The 26,359-nt window shown below is 36.4% G+C and overlaps 1 protein-coding gene across 3 annotated transcripts in view; it reads left to right on the top strand.

The window, feature by feature from the left end:
• The window catches only part of LOC128997796 (zinc finger E-box-binding homeobox protein zag-1-like), a 496,300-nt gene that overhangs the window by 262,830 nt on the left and 207,111 nt on the right, over positions 1–26,359 (top strand). The window lies entirely within an intron of this gene.

Here is a 26,359-nt window from a genome sequence, read left to right as displayed (position 1 = left end):
ACCCAGTTATTTACATAAGTACTTATTTATTTATTTATTTATTTCCCAACGGATTGCACCTTTTTACAAAATATGTGTAACAATTTAGATGGCATTTGCAATATTACTAACTAGAAAAGTAATAACAATGGTAATAACAAAGTGATAATAAATAGTAATAGCAAGTAATAACAAATAGTGATAACAACAGTAATAACAAATAGTGATAACAATAGTAATAACAAAGTAATAACAAATATTAATAACAGAAGAATAAACTAAAAAGAGTATCAACAAAGAACATGAACAGCAAGTTTCAGCGATGAGAAGACAAATGTGCAGATGTGCTGGAGTGTGGTAGCTCAAGTGATCAGGGAGACCTTCTTTTTGAACCGGAGGGGCTTCTCACCGAAGAAATCCAGTTGAGCAGCCGCCGTGCTACCAGCCTTGAGTAGACGGCTAATTCCGCTGTTGTAAGAGTAGTAGGCTGGGAGAAAGCGTCTGCTGAATATAGTCCTTGAGCGGGTGCCTCTGGGCGTGGTAATGTCGATACCACTCAGGATGTTGGGGCAATCGACAAACCCGTTAACCAGCTTGTAGAGCATGAATATGTCGGCATGATGACGTCGGAGTGACAAAGGCAGAAGATCGAAGGACTTCTCCACATCGTCAACCGGGGTAGTGCGGTAGGTAAAACCAAGTCTCGGTCCAAGCATCCGTATGAAGCGGGTTTGTATGCTCTCCAGTTGGCTGACGTGGTTCTTCTGGAAGGGAGACCAGATGATTGACCCATACTCCAGCAGCGGGCGTACCAGGGACTTGTAGAGCGTGATCAAGGTGAAGGGCGAGTTGAAATTCCTTGTTGATCTGAATATGAAACCAAGCAGGGAGCTAGCTTTGGTTGTAATGTGGGCAATGTGCTCGTGAGGGTTGAGCGAAGGGGTCATTGTCACTCCGAGATCTCGTACCCTTTCCACTCTCTTCAGTGTAGAACCATTGAGGACGTAGTCATATTGGACTGGGGCTGCACCACGTTTGTAGGAGATGACGATACATTTCAAGACGTTGAGCTCCATGAAGTTTTCCTTGCACCAGGCGTCGATGTTAGTGAGAGAAAGTTGGAGGCGCTCAAAGTCAGAAGCCAATGACACCGAGCCAAATACCTTAATATCATCGGCAAACATGAGAAACTTGGTGAGGATGACGTTGCCAATGTCATTCATGAACAGGTTAAACAGCAAGGGACCGAGGTGGGACCCTTGCGGGACTCCAGATAGGACACTGAATGGCGTAGAAAGGCACCCGTCGTACTTGACTACAAGGTTTCTGTTGGTCAAGTAGCTGTTTAACCACTCAAGCAGGGCCCCCCCACACCATATCCGGCGAGCTTTGCCACAAGGATGTTGTGATTGACCTTGTCAAAGGCTTTGGAGAGATCAAGGTAAACACAGTCAACTTGGAGAGCATCGCCAAAAGCGGCCATGACGTATTCTTGAAACTCCATCAGGTTTGTCACTGTTGAGCGTGAGCGCAGGAAGCCATGTTGAGAGGAGGAGATACATTTACGGAGATGAAAATAGAGGTAGTCCAAAACAATGCTCTCGTACACCTTGGCAACAGCAGAGAGAATGACAATGGGCCGATAGTTTCTGACATTTGAACGATCACCAGATTTGAAGATGGGGACGACAAAGCCACGCTTAAGGGCCGATGGGAAGTTTCCAAGTGAGAGCAGGGATGTAAACCAGATAGCCAGATGAGGAGCCAAAATAGGGGCACAGTATTTAAGAACGCACGGAGGAATAGCATCAGGACCGGCTCCCTTATTTGGGTCAAGCGAGGCAAGTTTGAGTTGAACGTCTGAGGCTGTGATGACACATTTAGTGATGGAGAAGTTCCAGCCAAAGTCGAAGACAGGCGAGGGAATTTGGTTCTCCGTGAAGACGGATGAAAAGTAGTTTGAGAATAGTTCGCACTTTCCGGCAGCACACTCAGCTTCTCTACCATCAAATGATAGTTTAGCAGCAGGGGATGGACTGCTCTTGAGTCTGTTGACGTGAGACCAAAAAGATTTTATGTTATGAGGAATGTCGTCTTCAATTCTTTTTAAGTAGTCTCGATGACACTTGGTGGCTAAAGACTTGCACTGGCTTCTCAAATTGCGAAAACTTTCACGATGACGAAGATTTCCTGAGGTTTTAAGAAGTCGATGGGTGGCCTTCTTCCTTAAGACAAGTCGTTTTAGCTCCTCGGTAAACCAGGCAGGAAAGCTTGAGGATTGAAGCTGTTTTGTGGGTGTATGTTGAGATATGATTAAGCCAAGGTGGTCGCAGAAGTCAGAGAAGGCAGATTCGACATCAGGTAGAGAAGAAGGTGAAGGATAGTTAACGTTCTGCAGATCACGAAATACAGCGTCCAAGTTGCATTTTCTGAAGTCAGGTACGATCCTGACGTCCCTCGAGGCTGAGCGTTTCTGCAGCAGGATTGAGCAGGAGAGCGCAGGGTGATGAATGTCTTCGGCAACAAGAAGGTCGTCAGCGCGGATGACTGCAGTTGTAGGAGTAGATGAAAAAATGAGGTCCAGGTAGACACCTCTGCGATTTCGGATTTTGTTGATTTGGGAGAGGTTGTGAGTATAAGCTAAGTTGCGTAGGTAGTTTGAAGAGGAATCGCCTTCGCAGGAATCAAGCTCACCCCAGTCCGCTTCAGGTTTGTTAAAATCACCGAAGAGAAGCACATCATCCACGAAGTTAGAAGATGAAAGGATATCCTCCACCACGTCACAGAAGTCGGCATAGACGATGGCAGGCTGGCTGGGGGGGATATAGACAGAGCCCAACAAGATGCGACGGGTTCCAGAAGTACAGGTAACAAAAACGCATTCCGAGGAGCAGGCATGCAAGGGGACAAGTTGACATGCTAGGTGATCACGTACTGCTATGAGAGTACCACCACCACTGATCTTATTGCTCGTGGCCAAAGATCTGTCACATCTGAAAACGTTAAAACCAGTAAGGCCAAGTTCTGAAGAGTTCATGTCAGGTAAGAGATTCGTTTCAACCAGGGTGATAATATCGTAGGAGGAAGTTGTAGCACTGATTGAGAGTTCAGAAATTTTGCTTCTTAAGCCATTCACATTTTGAAAATAACAACTGAGGTGATGCGGTGCGCCGTTGGGAATTATTCGTTTTTTGAATTTTTAACAATCTGGGGGATGTTGTTTAGGAACCTTATGGTGAGATCCTTTTCGCCACGGGTGGTGCGTTCCTTTAATTCGGCATTGAGGTTTTGAAGGTGGGCGGCTTCACGGGGAGTTCTGTCTCTGGATAGCTTGACGGAAGAAAATCGTGGATTCAAAATGGTCCCAGAGCTGGCAAAATTCTTCATTGCAGTGATCACATCGGAATTGCTGCCAAGCACAACTTTAAGAGGCCGAGGTTTGTCAGGTTTTTTACCACCAACACGGAAAGTTTTGATCCCATTGTTAGAGAAATTAGGAATGAGGGTTGAGAAGAAGGAAGTGGCCAATTCCAGATCATGTTTTTTCCTGGCATCAACATCACCCACAGATGATTTACTCGGACTCTTTCCAAGTATTCTTTAGCAAAAATGAAGCTAGAGAAATTGAAATTAAACTTGTATTCAAGCAAATAGTTTAACACAGTCTAGTAACTAAGAACATAAAATACCATTGGATTTATAAAAACAGTTCAAGAAAACATTTGCATATTTTTATCAGTATAACAACAATTTGTGATATTTTACTTCCTGGACATTTTTACCAATCGATAACAAGCGGTTTAAAATATGAATTCTAAATCAATCACGTACTTTTTATCCTTATTCCCAAGTTTTATGAGAATATGCCAACCTCACCTTAAACAATATGAGCTATTTCGAACTAGACTAAAACCGAGTGGAAAAATTTAACTCGTTTCTTCCACTGAATTTTAATTAATACAAAGTTTCTCGTTTTTTAGATTACACTCATGTGTGGCAGCTGGGGGTTGTAAGGGGGGTTTGTAGAGGGGGGGGGGTCAAAGCCAGTGATTCATTAGAAGAGTTACGTGTGTTATTAAAATACAAGTTGATTACTGCTGGGCATCACCTGATTTTAAAAGGGGAAACAGGTCTTTGCTTTTTCGCGTTTTTCCTATTGCGTTATCTAATTAAATATTTTTAACCCAAGCCAATAAAAATTGTAGTTATGGTTTGCTGAAATGTTTTGGAAGTAGCCATAGTTAACTATAATTAATATAGTCCATTGTAGCTATTACGAGTTTTACTAAACAATAATGAATTTCAGAAATGTGTATAAGACTCTGAATTGTCCCTGGTTCTTCTCTTAATGCAAACTGTTTTTAAAAACAACTTACACACTTTAATTTTAAACCTGTATTATAAATAATACTGATCTTTAGGGTTTATTATAGAACACATTCTGAGCTAGGTGTATTAATTGTTAGTTCAATAGGTTTGATTTACTTTAATTCAAACAAATGTTCATAAATTAATAACAATTCATAACTTATTCGGTTTGGGTACAGCTGTTTTATTTGGTTGACTGCGGGGCTTCTTGTTCGAATCCCGCCAACCACCAATGGTTTAAGCTCTGTGAGATAACACCCCGACCCTTTAGTTTCATCTTAGGCTCAAGGTCCTTTTCTCGAAAAAAGAGAAAATACTTCTTAGTCTGAGAGAATTTTCTCTTTATCGAGAACTTCTTCTACTAATACCCAATCGGTCATTTTTATTCATCAAAATCTTGTTGCGAAGAAAAGCAAGTTCTCCCTACAGGAATAAATTGGTCCCAGTCCAACATCAAATGGTGCTCGATAAAATTCAGAAAGGCCAAACCTTGCAAACAAATGTCCACCTTTCAGCCCCCTTCATAAGGTTCTATTTTCCTGGCCATTACACCCGCAAGAGACATAGGCCACTTTCTCCTTGACAAGTAGATTTATTCATCGTGGATTATCCCTCGTTTAACCAATTCCTCTTGGAGATTGCATTTGCAGATTACAGAATGGTTTTCGTCGATGTTTTACTTAAAAACGATATTTCGGGATCGTTGTCCTTAAGAACTGACAAAAAAACAATTTTAGGTTGGTAATTCAAGTTTAGCCAGATTTTTAATTTTGCCGAGGACGCTCAAGAACCCCTTCTCCAGTTGATTATCAGTCCCTGAACTATAGAAAAATCGTATTAAAATTATATTCAAAATAAAACCTTACCTACGTGATGTTGGTTATTTATCCTTACATTGTAAAAACTTCTACTAATTTTACTGTCGGCCATAACTATTTTGATCACAGGAACGTAACACTGTATTTGAACAACTTCCTATGTAGCAAATCTGGAGGGAACTTCTACATTAAAATGGAAATCCTGCCTTCCGGTAGAACGCAGGACCTAGACACGTGCAAGACGGAAGAGGCACATGGGGTGACCAACGAACAATGCGTGGAAGACCGCCGCATCTCTCCGAACAACGGCTCTGGAAACGGTTGGAGCAACTGTTCGAAACGCTTTGGTCATACAGAGAAGTGAGATATCGCCGTGAATAACCTTTACTTCTATTTGACAGCGGGTTAATACTATTCAGCTTAAGCCAATTTCTAATGTTTGTTTTTAAAGCTATAGTTGAAATGTTACACTAACAGTTGGTAGAATAAAATTAACTCGCGGAGGAATATGTAAGCAAATAAAAAAAAGTTTTGTTAATCATCAAACCCCGAAAGGCGTTTCTTCTCAAGGCATGGGAGATCAGCAACTGTCCAATAGGTGTGCATTAAAAGAGAAAACCCCCTAAGTATCGATCTCCAAATCGTCACTAACCGATAAAATAAGTAGGTACATTTTCTTATTTATAGACAATTGTCTTGATAAATCTTCTCATAAATGTCTTTTTCAACCATAAAATCTCCCTTTTTCAAACCCAACTATTTTTCAGCAAATGGGTTGAGACTTATATAGCTTCCGAAATACTACAGGACAAACTACAAAATACTACAGGTTTACAATCATTTTGTTAAATTATCGCAATGGTTATAAAGTAGAAAATGTATAGTACATAAAATATCACTACATTTTAAAATTATCGGAAATAATACTTTTTCTACGGCATTACGGTACTTAGCATAAACAATTTGTAAGCCAACCCTTATTCTACCAAACCCTCTAACAATAACCAAAATATGTCATTAACATTCTGAAGCTTGTCTGGATAAAGAAATGTGACAGAGTAAAGTTAAAATGTATTAGGTTACTTTCTTAATGCTTTATCTAATATGTAAAATATCAAAAACACTCTCCAAATGCACTCAAACTTTACTTTAATTTGGAAACTAACAAACCATCTAACTTCTAATGGCTAATAAATATCCTGAAATCGGCCTGGAACACAAAATTGACAGTTAAAGTTTTCAATGATAGGGTTTTAATTTGACCGATCCGTGACCCCTCAAAACTCCCGCACTGAAGCTCCCAAATCCAAATAAAGGGACATAAATCACTTTCCCAATAAAAACAATAATCATCGTTACGTTAAGGGCGCCATCAGGTTACAAAAATCGAAAAATCATCTGCTCCCCTTACGAGGTAAACGCTTTGTGATGTTATCTATGAGATAATGGATCGCTATTTTCTGATATTTTCCTAATACTTTTAGCTTAGATTTTATTGTAAACATTCTCAATATCTCCATATTTCAACTATTTTTAACTTTTGTGTTTCGGCGTTTTTATATACTAGTGGTATTTCATTTTCAAATAACGGTCCAAACTCTGGTCTTGTTGACCTTTTTTTAATATCACTAATAGTGATGTTACATAACTAATAGTTATATTTAGCATCCAAAATCTACCCCGTTTAATTCGAATCACTGACCTTAAAATCGAAACTTGAGTACTATAACCTCTCTGCTATAATGTGAACTAATTCTGAACTACCTTTATAACAGTATAAAAACTCAACATGTTTCCATTAACAATTATGTAATACCATTGACTATATATACCTATATAGTTAATGGTAATACCTAGTGGACGATTAAATGCAAAGTTAGAAAGTTTATAACAAATATTTTTTTTTTTTTATATGTGACTTTTCTTTCGATAATTTACTGTCTTGGTTCATACAATGGAAAGAAACGTAATATTTTATATTTTTTTACAGAAAATTTTTACAGAAATAAAATATAAATACGTCTAATAACACTCTTGAAATTTGTATTTACTCTTATACTGTTAAATCACAAGACGGTAAATACCTATAAAAGATGGTAAGTGGTGATTGATTTCGAATGGACACTCTAATCATAATCAGACCCAATAAGCGAATATATGTATTTACTGTCTTGTGAGTTGACAGTGTTAGTGTAAATATATGTTTCAAGAATACTTGACTTTCTGTAAATTTAATAACACGTACAATGGTGATAAAGGGTGATAAAGAAGTTATTTAACTTTTATTCGCCAATGTGACCGTCGTCACACATTCTTAATCACATTTCTTTTAAGTTAGTCAAAAAAATTAAAAAATCTAATCTAATATTCAAAAATGCTCTCAACCTGTTGAAGCGTTTATTTAAACTTCAATGCTCATTTAGTAATCCTTAAAATACACAAGCGAATCCATCATTGATTAAATTTAACCATATGTTTTTGTTTGAATTTAACCATATGTTTTTGTATTAGCGAATTTCCCATATAGGGAATAAGCTATTACCGTAGTACTCATGGTAAGACCTGGACCCGGAACCGATTTTTTTTTTCGTTTTGAGGTCCCTAGAGGCCAAAAACACCATCCGTTCAAATTCATATATATATATATATATATATTTATATATATGTGTGTCCGTTAGCGCGATAACTCGAGCAAAAATGATCCGATTTTGATGAAATTTGGTACAAACGTGTAAACCTACGTTTGTTCGAACGAGTTCGCGAACCAGCATGATCGGACCATGGGAACAGGGGTTTATGGGGGCTTTTATGGGGTAAAAATGGGTTTTCCCTATTTTTGACCCAAAAAACATAAAATTTTGAAATTTCTTTCCAAACTATTTTGTAGAGCTTAAAAAAACAAATAATTTAGTATATTGAAGCGTTATAATGCGCCTAATGGTTACGGAGAAAATTCCAAAAAATTGTTAATTTAAAATTCCCATGTTATTCTTATGGAGAATAAGTAAACCGTTGTAGTGTGCTTGTTTATTAACATATTTTGCCCAAATTTGGAAAATGTTTTTATTTCTTACCAACTATTAACATTTTAGGCCTACATAAAAAAATGTTACCCTCCCTGTTGCAGCAAACCTAAGTATGTGTTAAACTGATTCTATTTAAATAGGGAATAAATGTGATATTTTTAAGGAGACATTTTAGTCTAAATCCAATCAGGCAAATGGAAATTCGCTTAGTCTGCAGGTTTGCTGCGGCGGGGGTATTGTAATTTGTCTTTTAATTTAATTCCGACTCAACACATTGCTGAACTCGCATATTCAGTTGCCATTTGATCGCAATTCGAATCCCCGAACACGGAAGATGTTATCCCGCTCGATCGCCATTGATGATTTTTTAATTCGACTACAAAACACCTTCGCCATCAGGTCACAAATCACTTTTCCGATAAAACAATAATCGTCGTGGGTTAGAAGAGTCATCAGGTTCCAAAATTGGAATCCGACTCACTGAACCCTGCCCAGATCTTTTAAACTTACTTATTTTGTATTAGGTTTAGTATACAGGAACAATTCTTGAATTGCAAATACAGTTATTTCGTTTACGATTTTTTATATAGTGAAAATCAACATTATGTACTACGTCTTTTGTGATTTTTTCTGTAGATAGATGTATAGTACCGTATTTTCCGTAGTAAGACCTACTCAAATTAAATTGATATGTGTATAATATATAGTTACCAATAATCAGTTTAGTTTTTGCTACTTTCTATCCTGTATTTGTGAACAAATTTCTAAAAATTGAAATTCTTAAACAATGTTGTTACTTTTCTATGCTTCGCCTATTGGTGTTTCAGGGAAGGATGGGAGTAACCTGTTGAAAACTTCGTTGTCTTCTTGTTTCTTTTTTATATAACTTTTCTACTTTTTCTTTTAATTTATATGCAAACATTCCGGCAGTTTAGTTTTACTTTTGTAGTCGTCCTAAAGCTGTAATCCACCTGTTATATCTCATATACAAAGTGTTCATAAACTCGACTAAAACCAGTCGAACAATAGAACAGCAGAACAGCAATAAATCGCACGAACTATAAAACTATGAAAATACTGCGGCAACCGTGAATTGTTTTAGCGACATGGTGTATATTTATCATCATTATTCGCCCACCTCCGATAAACATTGCGAAGAGGTCATTTGTAATTTACGTAATGGCCAATGGAGGTATTACAAACGCTGTGTGTCAGATACTCTGTCATTTCGAGCGTGTTTAGGGTTTTTATCTTCTGTTCGTGTCAGTCCGGCAGCAGGGTGTAGCGGTTATTTACGAACTTACTGACTAGGTGGCCCATGTTCGTCCGGTTAATATGACGTTTCTGTCAACATTTTAAATATACAAGGTGCGGTGGGATTTGAATTTATATCGGTCATATATTAAATGCACTTTTCGATGTTTTTGATGGTTTGTGTTTGGGTATCTGCTGTGTTTTCTCCTTTTAAAAAGGCGTTGGAGGTGGACAGTGGAAACAATTCAATTCATAATGTGTTGAATCTAATTCTGATAATTTACTTATATTTTGTAATGTTTTACCCCCCCGGGCAATAGATATGAAGCACCTAAAGGTAGATGACATAAAGATTGTATAGTATTCAAACACGAACCTGTTTTTCCACCTTCACATCGTTAGTTGCTAGGTTCTTGGTTCTAGCCCGTAACTGTTTTACACATTACTTCAGGCTAGTCATAGAGGGCCGCGAAATTATCACATGGATAAAATCAATTGGTAATTGGGGGGATTTGAACCCGGGACCTCGCTCTACCTCTAGACCAGCTCCGATTCGAACATGAATAGCTGGCACAATACTTTTACTACAACAAGAACAAATAGTTACTACTTCAAACATAATGTTCATATACTCTCCATGTCGAATGGCAAATTAATACTGAGTAAACTGGTATAAAGGTAACGCATTTTCACAAATAATGCAATACGTAATGTGGTAGCTAACTGTGATGGGTAGCTATTAGTCTATTGGGCTAAGCTATTATCAGAAAGTGACCAATTCGATACTGATAAAAATCTGAATCTTTATGATGATCTGATACTGTATTCAACTTGACTTGATCATTGGGATTTATTGAATTAGCTTTGGTCAAAGTAACAGCTGATATTATTCTGTAACATGGCTACATGTCATCCCAGTCCATCCTACCATAAACCTGAATTTGTAAATTAACTTAAAAAGCGTTGCTGTATAAAAGGATTCCTTGATATAACCAATTTGTCATTCGCTTTCCTAACTCATCTCCGTCAGATAAACAGGAAAAATCGTGCAATGGGCTTACAACAAATGCAGTACTTGTTGTAGTAGCAACTGAGTGAATTTATTGTGTTTACGTTGTTATTTAGGTAATTTGTGCATGGTGGTGAATCGGGTGGCGAGATACTCTCCATTCACAATCCTCTTGGGACCATGTGATAGGCAATCTCAAGTTTAAAAGAGGCTGTCAACTTGTACTCGCGATAGGGCACATCTACATTTCTGTTAAGCATTGCCCTTGTGGAGGTTTCTCACTGAATGGCTTAAGAGGTTTTATATCACAATCGTCTCCGTTCGGTGTCGCTAATCCAGTTTACTGTCCGTTCACGTTTCCTGTTCCGGCGGCCAAAGAGCTTCCGCCTCACCCTCTCCCTGGGACTGAACCCAGAGACGCGGATGACTCACGGACGTCACGGGTCGCGGAGTAACCGAGCGAGGAATTCCCCGCCTCCCGAAAAGTCAATCTCGGCGGCAGGAGACGTGCACGCGACTGCACGTGGCCTCGCTGCAATCGCAACGGACCGCGGGTCTAATTCACATACGGGGGAGGTGGGGGCAAGGGACATAAATTATCGGTAACGAAGCGCATTAAAAGCGCAGCGCACGGGGTGACTTTTTGTGGGGTGAAATGTCGCGGGGTGTTTTGCTCAATAGCGTATGACGCGATGGTCCGACAGGAAGGGGGTGGAAGGATGCTCCTTTATTCCTGCAGGATATAGCATCCGTCATGCCTGGAGAGCTCCCCTAGTGATCCCAGAGGCTGGGAGTCAGTGAGAAATTTGCTACGTCTACAGGTTTTTGCTTCCTCAGTTTTGTAGCAGTAAACCCATCCTATTGACACATTAGGTCAATTATGTGCCATAAAACTTATATTGCAGCACCTTCTTGCGATTACTTTCCTATATGACCATCTATTTTGGTATTCGGAAAACCATTTTGAAAAGTCATAAAATTACAATTTTCGGACAAAATTAATGAAATAAAAACATCAATACTAATTAATATTTATCCGGAGTTTTGAGGTTATACTTGCCAATCAACGATAACAACGCACATCACCGAGTCACCACTGATTTGTGGTTAACACAGATAATTTTGTATAGTCATCAGTGGTAAATATACAGTTTATAGTCATCAAGCCAGGAAGCAGTTATTTTCTACCTGCTCTGTAAAGCACTACTTCCAGTCATCAGACATCATTAGGAAAACCATCGGAAAATCCTATCGTGGTGAACACGTTTTTCCCACCTAACATCTACTGTCTAATACCTGTAAATTACTTACAAACCCTTAACAGCTTTTGTAAAACCCTTTACAACTACTGCCCAACCCTTAACAAATAACAACTACTGTCCAACTCTTAACAGCTACTGTCCAACCCTAAGCAACTACTGCCCAACCCTTAACCACCGATGGTCTAGGTGGTGCATTTATTCTCATGACAAAAATTAACACAGCTTACATTAAAATCCCGATGTAATACAGTAAACAGATTATAAAAACCAACGCAGAAACTCTGATGAGTCAACTATGACCTCTCGACTAGCACATGAGATACGGTATCTACCACGTCACAGATCCGTCTGAGCAAACCCTGCTAGCCTTGTTTTGATATAATCATGACTCAGGCAGACAGCCTTGTATGGAGTCAGCGGAACAAACATATCAAGATCTGATCTGTCTTGAGAAGCTAGTTTGCAGACTTACCTTGAGTTTATAAGCTCGTTCCAAACAGAGCACGGAATAGAAATTCGTTTCTTTTTTGTGCTCTCTGATACCAATATGTTCAACGTGTACAAAATCTACTTTTAACAATAAAATGCACCTTTTTGTCCCCGATGATGCCTCATGATCACCGGTGATACTATGTGATCCTACCGATCACCGGTGATACCACTGATGAAGGTCGAATTCGATCTTTATTGTAACATCTTATTTTTATTGTCCGATAAATTGTAACGGCAAAATTTAAAATGTATCGCAAAGTGTTGAAAGTTATGAACCTAAACAACATAAACTGTCCATCACTTTTCATAGCATTAAAGGTACAGAATATAAAATATACACATTAAGGTAGACTTTTCAGCAAATAAGTTTCTCTCCCCAAGCCATTGCGGTGGTCAGGTAGTTCTAATTGTGATTCAGTCCTGCCGAGGTTCCGTTTCCTGTTCCTGAGTCCCTAATTGGGGCTCAGACAATGGCAAGTTGGCAAATCCTCCAGAAAGGAAAGGTAAAGGACACCCGTGGTCATCTCTAATTACTAATGACCTCCAGGGAAGATAATATTCGTGTTTTTACTGATAATGTTTTAGTTTATTGGGTAGTTATTACTAAAATCTAAATTGCCACACCTCTTTTTATCTCCAAGTTTTATTTCCATATTTTTTATGTGTTTGGAACAATTTATATAATTTTCGTTTTCAATTAACTTTCTTTGTGTAACTGAGTGGAAATGTTAGAAGACCACAGGTTCGATCCTGTAAAAAGTCATAAGCTTTTTGATGGTCCGAGTTGGAACACGTTGGAAAAAGCTGTCATTGTCATTGTGTTGTCATGGCCAGTTCAAGAAATTACTAATTATATCAGTTACAAAGCTACCCAAAGCATCTTGCTCAATTCCAAACTCACCCTTTATTGATATTTGGGTTAAATATGTCCAGTTACATCCCCTTCTTGAATGGTAGTATGGTAATGAGTATGTTTGTTCTTGTGCAGATATGCTGCGGTGGTTAATTTTCCTGATAATGATTAAAAAGTAAACCGTTGTTGATCCATATTTGGTAACGTTAATAGTTTCACTTTAAGCACAAAAGCGCAGTAAACAATAGTGTATCACTATAAGCATTGACTTTATATCTACACATTTCATTTTACTCCTATCCGCCTCTTGCTGCCTAAAATTTATACTTTGCATTGCCCTTAACGAACAGTAAGCCATAGTTAAAAGGATTTTAAATATTTTAATCCAAAAAATTTAACAAAAACTCTTTTCTAAATTCGTTATTATTTCTCTTTCATTGTTTTCCAAGATCAAGTATCAGCCTCTTTTAATGATTAAGATACAATTGAAAGCTTACAACTTAATAAATCTAGGGGTCCCCTATCTCTTATTTTATCTGTTTTTGTTTTAACTTATAACATTCCAGTTCTCACTTTAAACACACTTTTAAAACAAAGAGTACGAATTCTCAGTAACGAACAATTAGTATTAGTTTTAGTGTTCAAACAAAGCTTTATGAAAAAGTTTTGTAATATTTGATGGAATAGATGTAGCTTAATAGTTTGTATATGCCAGTTTTCATGTAGTTCACTTAACTTACACTAACCAAAAAGTTTTATACTAAATGTTTCATGGTGGTTGTGAATTTAACATCACAAGTATTCCTACTGGGGACATTGTAACACTTTTGTTTCTGAGGTTGATTAGTTAGTAAATATCGCAATACATTTTTGGTAAATCAGCATAAATATCACATAATTGCATTACAATTTTTCATAATTTCCAAATCCTTAAAAAATCCAGATTTGAATGTGAGCAACAAATGAAATGTCAAGGGCTTGAAAATATCGCTAAAGGAAATCCTCAAGGGAAGATGTGTCAATTAAAGCGAACTTCGGACGTTGATCCTCCATCATTAGAAGGTATCCGAGAGGCTCACTCACACACACACATACACACACACACAGCGATGACGTATCTTAACCCCCACCCCGTTCATTCGTCACGGTATAAGCTCGAGTCATCCCCCACCGTGTCACTTTTAATTCACCTTCCCCAACCCCTAGGCTTGGAAGTGTGTCCCGTCGGTGAGGGTGGACAATGTGATCGCCGACCAATGTAAATGTATTTAACTCCTACCTCTGCACAGTAGGGGTAGAAATTAAAATGAAAATCAATATCGGCCCCGGGACCCTCTGGAGTACACTGCCCCAGTTCTGACTTTGACTGTAAATTTATCAATTGGAGAAGTTATAAAGGGTGTGTGATGAAATGGATAAAGTAATCACCACACAACGAACTGATCAAAACCTTACGGTCTGTGTACAACGAAAGGCTGATTTTTTTTATACATTATTTGAGAAATCATTTAGGTTATGTAGTTTGGAATATGTTTAGCAATGTTCATCATTTCAATAGTTTTTTAATCTACGACTCTCGACATTTTTCTTGCGATTTGTTGTGCTATTGGATAAAACTTTTCGTTACTCTTATTTGTAGTGTACATTGTAAAAGTTTAAAAACAATCCTGAAGATACAATATTTGTATGTGAAGAAAATGACAGAATCCCCACCCTATGGCTCAACACGAGTTCTGGATGATCTGCATATGTTTTTTTAAATGATACATCATAGACATTAGCGGTGATGATACAATTTGAACTAGTATTGGAATATAATAATGTCTTCAGTAAAATATTTTAATCTAAGCTTGTAGGACTCGATTTTTACGAAACGTCCAATTTCCGATCTTGTTACCAAATCACACTTATGAAACATTTATTCAAACAACACTATAATAATAATTCTTTCATTGTATAGCTCAACAAAAAAGTTATTTTAGTGATAATGAATATCAGTAACGAACCGGGAAGTCCAACGATTTTATGGCGATCATTTTGGTATTCAAAGAGAGGACCACTAAGTAAATATTTTCTCTTGAAAATCAATGTAAAAATACTTGCAGCATTAGAAACAAAATATTATATAGTAAACATCAACATTTGATAGCTAAACTGGTATTTTCACCGATTTCCCATTAAAACTCAAGTATCAAGACCAGATTAAAAATTTCGTGGTTTGTTCCCATGTGGAATCAGTTCTTGACACGATAAAATCTTTCATTGGGGTATCAACTAATGATGGTTATTAATTTAAGATCCACGTTAGCATCACCGGGAACTGGGCAATTTCTTTAAAAACTAGTAAAAATGCCAATGCCGTACATAGAAAATACAAATAACTACAAAAACATAATGACTAGTACAAAAAAAAAAACATTGTACCGTACTGTCAGGAATCGGTCTGGGCTGGGTTTTAATGTGACACTGGACTATCAATTAACTATGGTATCTAACAATGTTTCGGCATAGGTATTTGAAAAGGGTTAAAGACGAAATTTTGGACCGTTCACTTACGAACCCCGGAAAAAGTTAATTGTTTAGGAAAAACACAAACCCACCAAACTAAGCTGAAAACAAATCTCTGAACTAGACTAAACGTAAATAGCAATTTGTGTATTATTAAGTGCGCAATGACTGTTTTTGCTCGTAAAACACGCAATATTTTTCCTACCACCATAATTATTTTTAGATGTATATAAAATGTCATTTAGGTTATGTTTGATTTCTAACGTACCTGATCCGCGGCTGTGGTTGGTGTAGAAACGCCAACAGTGAAATCAGCTGATTAGCGAGCGGTAATGATCCATTCCCGCTCTAGAGCGGCAATGAGCTGTTTTGCGTACTGTTTACAGGTATGTCTATGTGATAATTTACATGCAGTGGTAGGAAATCATAATTTTAGGGTGTGTATATACTGGCTAGCGAAAGGAACTGTTTTGATCATGTCCACAATAATTTGAGAGGCTCGAACCAGTATCCCTGAAAAGCTTTAATTCTACCTTATGCAATTACCGTTGACAATTTTTTACACATAAGAAATGACCACTCCGTAGTGCATTCTGAGTGACCAGTGATCAGTGATCGTGTCCAAGAAGTGACGCAGTATGAGAGGTGGTGATTAAGACGGGTGTGCTGAAGTGATAAGGAGTGATGAGCCGTCTCATCGATGTGTCAGTAGCTGGCGGGTGAAGGGTTAGTGGACGCTTCATATGACTCAGCAATGTCAGCTTCTAGCCGGACACTTACCCCCCCCCCCCCCCCAAGGGGTCGGGGGCACATCACAAAACCCCCCTCTAACACACACACACACACACATCGTCCGACATATCCCAGGGTTTCTTCACGTGTCTGTCTCCCGAGTATTCGATCCCAGGTCATCAGTTTCCCATTAGTTTTTCTGACTCGAAGTTCAGACGGTTTGAGTAATTGGGGTTTTCAACGTTGTACTTTCTCAGGTTTCAAAGTTTAATTTCGACTACCAGAAAATTGTGTGATTAACAGATGTTTTTTTGAATGATTTTTACATGATGCTGATTGAAAATTGGGACTTGTTGAAGTTATAAATCGGGTCTGTTGTAATGTTCCAGTTTAAATTTATTTTCTATAGCTATCAAGTGGTTTTCGTCCATTGTTACTAACTATGGGGTTAATTTCTTATTCAGTTGCTTTGGTGGTTTCGTTTGGAATGAAAGTGGTGAAAATATTGTAAATAGTATTACATACTTTGTTTGAAGTTCATTGTTGGTGATTGTGAGTTAATGTTGTTAAAAGGTTTATTGCTGGCATTTTCCATCACGATTGTAAAAAACAATACACAACGTTTCGCGATCTAATGTTCCAGTTTAAATTTATTTTCTATAGCTACCAAGTCGTTTTCGTCCATTGTTACTGATTATGGGGTTAATTTCTTATTCAGTTGCTTTGGTGGTTTCGTTTGGAATGAAAGTGGTGAAAATATTGTAATTAGTATTACATACTTTGTTTGAAGTTCATTGTTGGTGATTGTGAGTTAATGTTGTTAAAAGGTTTATTGCTGGCATTTTCCATCACGATTGTAAAAAACAATACACAACGTTTCGCGATCTGGAATCTGATCCCGTCCTCAGGTGAAAAAAAACGTAACTAACAAATTACAACTAACAATACACAAACGCCCAACCTAAGTTGGAATACACTACAGAGGGTAGCAGTCATACATACAGTGAATTTCCATTCGTCTGAATTGATTTTCAATAAAATTTAAATAAGATTATGTTTAAAGATTTATAACGTTATAACTTATAAAGCGTAACTAACTATAAACATATAAACGTAAAGTTATAACTACGAGGACGCGTGTTTTGTGATAAAATATTAATCAAAACTATGTTATGTTATACTGTGCTCACTTAATTCCATGAATGAATTGTACTTGTTAACCAATCAACTGTAAACTAATAAAATTACTGTATATCCAAGATTACTTCATTACATCGAAAATCTGAAACGACAATTGATTGGAAATCCGATTGATTCGCTCGATTTATAGATATTGTAATTTCTCTTTGACGAGATATCACTTGGAACATAGATGATTTTCACACGTTGACTACCAGCATCGACTGCACTGTTTCATTGTCAGCGGTGTTAATTATTCTAGCTGTCAGATGTTTGGGGGTCGCAGGGGGGACGGGGCCCCTAGCATAACGGGCAGCTCGCGCGTATATAATTGTGCCGATTGGATTTGTTCGCCTTTTACAATAGTGAGGCCGCTAGGTACAGGTTTACAATCGCCCCTACTGATTTAGAACTGGGCATTATAACCGGGCATTTTTTATAATTACGCATCGCTAGTCCCCCTCCCACACTCTCACACTCGCCAACGATCACATGATTGCTGACACACACACACTCACATTGTGTGTGACTGTTTGGAGAAATTAGAAATGCTGTTTTAGATAACGAATAGTTTGTTTTTATGATGGTTGAAACATATTGATAATTGGAGCATAATTGAATAGTTATATGTATTTAAAAGGAATAAACCTTTAAACTTAAGAAAGTTAAAAATTTTAAATGTATAAATCTTTTTGGTCGTTTCACAGTTATATTCCGGCACATGGTAAGAAATTGGAAAGTTAAAAAGTTTAATTATTTTGGACATTCACGATTAGAATCTGAAATAAAACGAAATTTCAGATATTTAATCACCTTGATTTTATTTATTTTAGCACAAATTTGGGCCTGTTAGTTTTAAATAAAAAAAATCCGCGATTTTAAAAGCGTAAATCTGTAAAATGTAAATCGTTGTATGAACAAAACTACGAAAATTAAAATTGGAAGCTTGTGTAACAACTCAACCTTTTTTTAAAGACGATTGTTTTAAAAAAGGATTGCCAAAAAGTACAAACTCAATCAGTGTACTCTGTGTTAATAGGTCCACACTATAAACAGAATACATTTTATTTTATCTACATCAAGTAAGTAATTCGTGGGAATCGGACAGAATAAATAGAACGGAATCGGAACCAAATCTTGCATAAGCCATGGAGTAGTCCGAGATATTAGAGACATAGCAAACAGCATTACATTCAAGGATGACCGCCTCACCGCGTTTCGGCGACTTTAATCGCATTAGAAGCTGTAGCATTAGTAGCAAGACGGGCCCTCGTGAATAGTCCGATTTAAGCTTATTATTTCAGGAACCAACATATGTCTAAGTTATCTGGATGTTCAATTGGACTTAAGTTTGTGTCAAAATGTGTATTTATTCGGTAAACACCATTTTACTTTGGCTTATATATACATGTTACCGGCACAGTATCGGCGTTATACTGCATTCGTTCTAGAATGACTAAGCATTGTTACATTGCCTGAAGCTTTAGGGTAAAGTATGAAATGGAGTAATAACAAATTGGTATTATACACTTCGACAAGGAATTGTGTATAATGCCTAGATATTCTATAGAATGTCCACAGTTGTGTCAGGCAATAATAACCTAAAGATATCAAAAAACATTTACCCAACCCGCCATGTTAAACTTCCCTATCCCAAGCGTGATGTAAACAACTTCTTTAAGTAATGAAACCCATTCAAATAACATTGAGTGCTCAACTTAAAAAATATACCTCTATGGAGCCAACGACGTTCAACGCTAGAAGCCAACTGTGCGTGTGAATGTTATTGATATGCTTTAAAGTATTTCCTAACCTAGCTTTTGTTTGTAAAAGAAAGTTACTGTTAGAAGATGAGTGAAATGGATAATGAAAAATATTGTACGTAACCCCCTGTATATTGTCGGGTCAGGTAAAATCTTGTACGTTACAGGTTATGCAAGAGCGTGATGTAAAAACGCTCTTACTACACTTATAACGTAAATAGCTATTACTTTACGGTATTTAAATACTTTTTACCTAGAACTTTGAAATTATAATAAAGTGTTTGGTTCGTTTAGTTAAGTTTAGTTTATTTTAGTCTGGCTAAGGTACCAACAGTAAAAAGTCCAATAGAATGCAATTCTTTATATACAGTAGTTAGGTTTGGTAAGTTTAGGGTTAGTTTATTTTAGAATAGATGAAATAGTCCTAAAACAGTGTATTTTGTATTTTATACCTTATTTCTCTTGCCGAGAGGTATTCTGTAGAATATCATACTTTACTTGATTCATTTTAGTCATATACTTGGCTAGTGATAACATGTGATTTATTGGCATTAAAATGGCTGTAGATGGCATGTACTTGACAAAGATGGCTAGTAAAATAATTATTGAAACAATATAGATAATAAGTGGCTAACAACAACAAATAAATATCAACAATTACAATAAACAACAACATACAATAAATAACAACAAACTGCAACAATAAAAAGATTAATTGCGGTATATATATTCTTTTAAGAGAGAAATGTTCGTTTAAAATTCTGTTGCAAAAAAAATTATAGGACGTAGTATTATTGTTTCTGTAGTCTATGATATCAGTTTTGGAGATATCATGTGGAGTAAGTTCGGCTATTGAAGATGTCCAGTTTTGAAGGGCCGGGGACAGTCCAGGGCAGTCCATTTCACCACGTAGAATCTTCTGGAGGAAGACAAAATCCTGCATTTCTCATCTCTTGATCAGAGGAAACAAGTCCAAGGAATCTTCCATAGTTGGATGAAGAAGATGTTCAAGCCAATGGGGCAAACAGTTCCGATTTCAGCTGATGTTAACATGAGCAGATATTATAAAGAATACACAGTATTGCTGATTGTTCAAACTGCTTCAACTTTAGGGATGATTGTAATAGTTAACTTTTATCGAAAGTCACTCCTGAATACAACACCAATAATTCATTATATTTTCCTGAAATTTTTATTTTACAAAACCCCTGTCGAAGTCAACCCCCTTTGGGTTTTCCTGATTTATTTCTTATGAGCAAAATATTGAATAGCTAATTTTCTAAGAAGTTAAGATTTTTAAATTAATACAATGATTAATATAACTTTTTAGATTGCACGTATCTGAATCCATCATAAAAAGACCGTCTTAATAAAAAATTTATGTTAATAATTTACAGACAATTTTAAAAATGGTGGTAAATTAAGAGATTAAAATTCTAAAGTACAGTATGATAAAATATAGACAATGTTCCTACTTGCATGTTTTCTCCAAATGTCATAGTTATTGGGATACCTAAAGTAGAACTGTGATGTTTTTCACTGTTTAGTTTAATAAATATCCACGGTCGTAAATTGCTTTAAATTAAATAATCAAATTGGAAATCTAGCTCTATATCTCATGCAAAATTGAATTTGACAAGGTATCATGAGATAGTGCAATCATGAGATATATGTGTAGACATGTCGCCTTCCTGTCTAGAGTAGTGATAAGGTTGCGAGGTCGTGATATCGTGAATTCTAACTAAAAGAGAATTAGATAACACTTATGACAATGTATTTTCTCACGTAGGCAAAATTGGTATATGCGTAATATCATGCAGATCGGTACAAAATTAGGTTTACAGTGACTAAATTGATGTAAGGAAATGAGGTTTGGGGTTACAAATAATTAAACTATATTAGACTACGTCCACACTTGGCGACTTTGTCGCGGAGACTTTTTTCGCGAAATTTTGTCTTGACGACAAAGTCGCTTGGGGTGGCCAAACTAGGTGACAATTTCAACCTTTCAGTTTTCTTTTTTTACCATACCAGTAAATAGAGTTTCGAGATGTTATATTCTATTTTCAAAATCGTGACATTGCTTATGGAAATAACACAGGTTCTAAGTAAACTTTTGTATTTATCATCTTTGGGGAGCGTATTTGTCGCCACGACCAAAAAAACGCTCCCGGTCGCGTTTATTTTTCTGTCGCCGGTGGCCGCTGGTCGTGAGTCGCTTGTGGCCGCCTCCGTTTAATTCAATGTTACGCACATTCATTCATTATCGCCGCGACAAAGTTGCCAAGTGTGGCCATAGTTTTAGGATGTAAAACTGCTGCAAAAACAAAAAAGAGACCAGTGTTTTTACAATGACATAACTGTATGTAAACATTTATTTAAAAAGAAAAATACTACCACCCAACGTTACAGTACACCTACTGTGGTACAGTGCCCCTTTAAATTCGGTAAATACCTTAGAAAACAAAGTTGAATGTGAAATTCAGTTGAATGGGTGATTTATTTAATATATTCAACCCATTCACCGTACCGATAGCTTACAGTACTAGGAACATCAATATCGGTACGTTTTAGTACCATTTTGATTTCTCACTTAGAGTTTGACGTGGATTTTATTTGTCATAATGCTACAGATACTTGTGTAAGTTTTTTTTTTTTTTAAGAGGTTGGCGGCCTCTTTTACCTTGCATTTGCCCGTCCACATAGACTAAGCGCCCGTGCGTGGATCGTTTACAGCAAAGCAAGGAGTGAGCCGGTACAGTACAAAGGTGAACTGTACTGATAAAATGTTATCGGCAGTGACCAGGATCCGAACCCACGACATCGCTGCCTTGGGCCCGAAGTACATAAGTGTACATTCATAAGTGTATATCTATAAGTGTACATTTAGTTAACTGTTAGAATCTTGGATTACTTACAACTTTGTGGATAACGCTACAGGGACCCTATACCAACTAATATCCTGAGGGCAATTTTCGTAGCTTTAGAATTTTTTCAATCCCAATACTCGATCCCATAATAAATTTAGCTATTAAAACAAGCACAATATTAACAATTAATAATAAGACTTTATTATAATCCGAGATAATAACAAATAAAAACAGTTATCGGTAACTATTAAAAACTAGCGTTTCTACAGGAACAGTTATTTACACATTCATATTTAAAGGTAACTATCATTAACATTTATTTTGAATAGAAATATACCTGGTTTCTCATTAGTTATAGTGCTCTCTTAGTAAAAAAAGGTCACCGGTTCGATCCTGAGAAAAGTGTGTAGATTTTTGATGGTTCGAAACTTGACCCAACTGTCCTTGATCATTAGGCTTTTCATAATTTATCCTGGACAAAGAAACAGGCGATCTAGTAACAAAGCTACACAAGGCATCTTACTTCATCCTGCACTCATCCTTCGCTCATATTTGGGTTATAGTACTCATCTAGGTGGCATCTCCATCTCAATTAATATTGATAATGATATAATATTTTTTAGCAAATTATGAATCTTATATGCCAGCCGTAAAATTATATCTTCTAAATTATCTTTCATTATGCCTGTGGTAGTGCTTAAATAAACAATAATTATGTAATTCTAACGAAACCTGACAATACTTGCATTTAAAAGTGCCACGATTAGCTGACCACTATGATTCTGATGCTGACGGACTTTGACCTATGTCCGTGTAGACTTTGCGTGTGTGTCTGTGTGAGTGTGTGTGCGTTCGTGTGTGGGTGATGATGAGAATCTTTGTCTCTTCTCGTTCACATATCTATCCTCACCCTGTGTGCATCTGTGAGTGCACGACGCGTGCAAAAACCTCTGCAACTAGAAGCTAATTAGTCCATGCAGGTCACCATTCCGTCCCCCCTCTCAGAGAGGTCAACACTCTGGACTGTCTTATACAGTTGACTTTGTACAATGGGTTTAATCAAACAGTCTAACAACGTTTCCGCCAATATCAATGGGACCTAAAACTCACTTAAGTAGCTCTTATGTATCTGATCTATACGGTGTTTCAAAAAATACAGTGACTTTGAAAATATATTTATTTTTAATTTATGAAATGGTTTGGACACCAATATTTCCAACAATACTTTAAAGACTTTCACCCTTAAAACGTCGGGGTCGAATAACTGGAGATAGACTAAGCTTAGGTATAGTAAATTTAGATTGAAGTATGGTGAGAGAGGGTAAAAACTACCATTGGTCTTTTAAAGGAACGATGAAAGGAACTTAAGTATGGGATATAATGATTTATTGACATTACTATGAGATGTTTTAGATATGAGGAGTATAGCCCACAGTGTTGCAGATATGAAGAAGAATATGAAAGACATACTGCAGAATCTTCTGCAACGATGTTATTGGTAAGAACTGTACAATGCTTCCTTGGTCGTCTTGGAATCATTTAGTTGAAAGAATGGGCTTTTGAATGTTGTTTGGATCATGTTTTAACTGAAAATGTTAAACCTAAACACAACGTTATGGTAAAATCCTTTATGCAAACTCTGACCTTAACTCATTTTAAGTTTCTTAATTGCAACCTGACCTAATCATATCTGGATTGTGCACAACAACTAAAACTGATGTATTATTCTTGAACTGAACTGAACAATATTGATACTTTAAGCTGTTATGTGACACGATGGGGATTCCAAATCGATTCAATAGGTACCTTAAACATTGTAAATCAGTAACACAAAAATATGATTTTAAGTTCGTGTTGAATTTATCATTTAGCCTCTGACCTTACGATTGTTTAAGTTTATGTTTATTCAAACATCATCAGTAACCAAAATGAGATTTTAAAAAAACGTTCCGTCAAACCATTTTTTAACTAGTAATTAATCGGAATCCAAAATCGGCACCATAAAACATGTAGACTTTCTGCAATCGAAGTGCAAATGCAATCATATATGATATTTCGCCATGATCCCGCGCGCGGGAAACGCGTCACGTCCACAGAGTATGAAAGGCGCGAGGTAACAACGCCGATGCCGTAAAACTCTATGGGACAACGGCAGACTGAATTTTGCAAATACGACTGATCTGATAGAGTATGTAATCCACAGAGAGAACGTGACTTGGGCCCAGGATGTCGTTATTGTGGTTATACTCGGTGGCAAAGCTAGTAAAAAATATGTGAACAAACATATTTTACGAATTGTATATTAAACGTTTATAATAGGCGTAAAAGTTTATATAAGCCTAACGTACATTATGATAGTTTTGATATCAATCATGTATTAACCGTGATGATGAGCCTATAATATAAATCAGCTATGTTGCCCTTATCGTGCCTTACTCGGTGGCGAAGCATAATATTTAAACAAAAATGTTATATGGTTTATACAAAAGCGTTAAATTTTTGCAATTGAACTATGTATTTTATTTCATTGCTATCGTATGCATGAAGTTCATACGATTCAATATATTCTATGTAGTTTGTAAATTGAACAAACCCATTTTACGATTTGTGGATTAAAATATTGGAGTAGACGTAAGTAATTTCTGTATTTTTTAATACAAATCTTCCTAGGCAATTTTCAATCGTTTTAATTTTTAACAGTAAATTATAGTAGAATCCTAATTTATATTTAATTAATTAGACTGATTTGCCTAATTAATAAACACCAGTGGTTTTATGTGGTGTTTATTCTATGCTTATTTTATAAATGCGATCATGAGTTTGTTGATTTGTTTGGTACGCTTTTCCAAACAAACCACTGAATAACTTTACACAAAATTAGCCTAAATGTACTTAGGTGTAATTTACGAGTTTTAAATGTTTTATATTTCGATTTAAGGCTTTTCCAACACCTTAAAATGTTTTACATCATATTTATCGTGTTCAGACCATATAAAAACCAGAGATTTTGGATGGCTTGTTGAAATCTATCAGCATTGTAAAATCTGTTGTACAAATATAAATATATCGCATTTAATAAAGTTTTTATTTAGATATATAAAAAATTATTGGGGGACCCATATAAATAAAAACTATTTCACCAACGCATGTGAAGTAATATAAAAATAAGCAATCCATTTGTATAATTTAATTTAACATTGGATTTGCTTAAGTAAATTTCACTATCAAATAAAATATATTATACTAATAATTTTAAAGACATTGCATAACAATTCGTACTATTTTATTACCTAACAGGAGGTCTTTTGGCAAGAGTGTGGGCTGCGGGGAGAGTATGAGAGGTGCAGGATCAGCCTATAAGCCAGGATCAGCCGTTTCCTCTATGTTCAGACACGCTCTCCACTATATTTCTCTTATTTATTTATTACTCTATGTCTCCAAAATATCTCAACACAATATCACGTTGCTCAGTTATTACTTTTGTACCACAATGGAATTACTTTCACCTTCTTTCATCTCCGAATAGCGTTTCAGTGTCCGATCCGCTGAAGTCCCGTACAAAAGCCAAAAGTCCCTTTGGATTAGGTGTGTGTTATTGATTATATTATTTTCAACCACAGGAGTGGTCCAATATAGAACGAGATTTTCTCAATACAAGTAAATGTATTTGACCAATCTATTTGATAAATGTATTTCAATAAATAAACTATTTTATTTATTTAATAAATTATTTTTTCGATAATTATTTATTCAATTTATTTTTTTTTATTTATTTGATTTGAATAATTCTAATCAATAAATTATGCATTTTAATTTACTAATTGATTCCTCATCTATCTATGGTTTACTACATCGATTAACATATTATGCTGCATGTAACATTTGCTTTGGTTTCATGAAACTACCTCGTGTAAATACAAATAGCAAAAATACGGCATCATAATACCGTGTTTGAAAACATTAATGAATTTGACTGAATTGATGTTCAAAATTTTCATACATATTTACATCTAACTAATCTAACTGTTAAAACATGTTAAAACCTTTACAAAAGCTTTTCTACAAAGGTTTAATTTCTAAAATAAGTTCATAATGAACAACAGTCCGCTTTTCACTGCAGGTGCTACTATTCGGTAATTAAGTTGTTGGCTGTGCATACACCACACGGTCAGGACATGTGTGTGTGTGTGTGTGTGTTGCGAATTATGTGTTGTGTGTTGTGGTGTTGCCACGGGACGTCGGACAT

This window comes from Macrosteles quadrilineatus, unplaced genomic scaffold (genome assembly GCF_028750875.1).
Source record: "Macrosteles quadrilineatus isolate MER2022 unplaced genomic scaffold, UCM_ALF_1.0 Scaffold_7__1_contigs__length_78375512, whole genome shotgun sequence".
Taxonomy (NCBI): domain Eukaryota; kingdom Metazoa; phylum Arthropoda; class Insecta; order Hemiptera; family Cicadellidae; genus Macrosteles; species Macrosteles quadrilineatus.
This window is presented reverse-complemented; position numbering and strand designations above follow the sequence as displayed.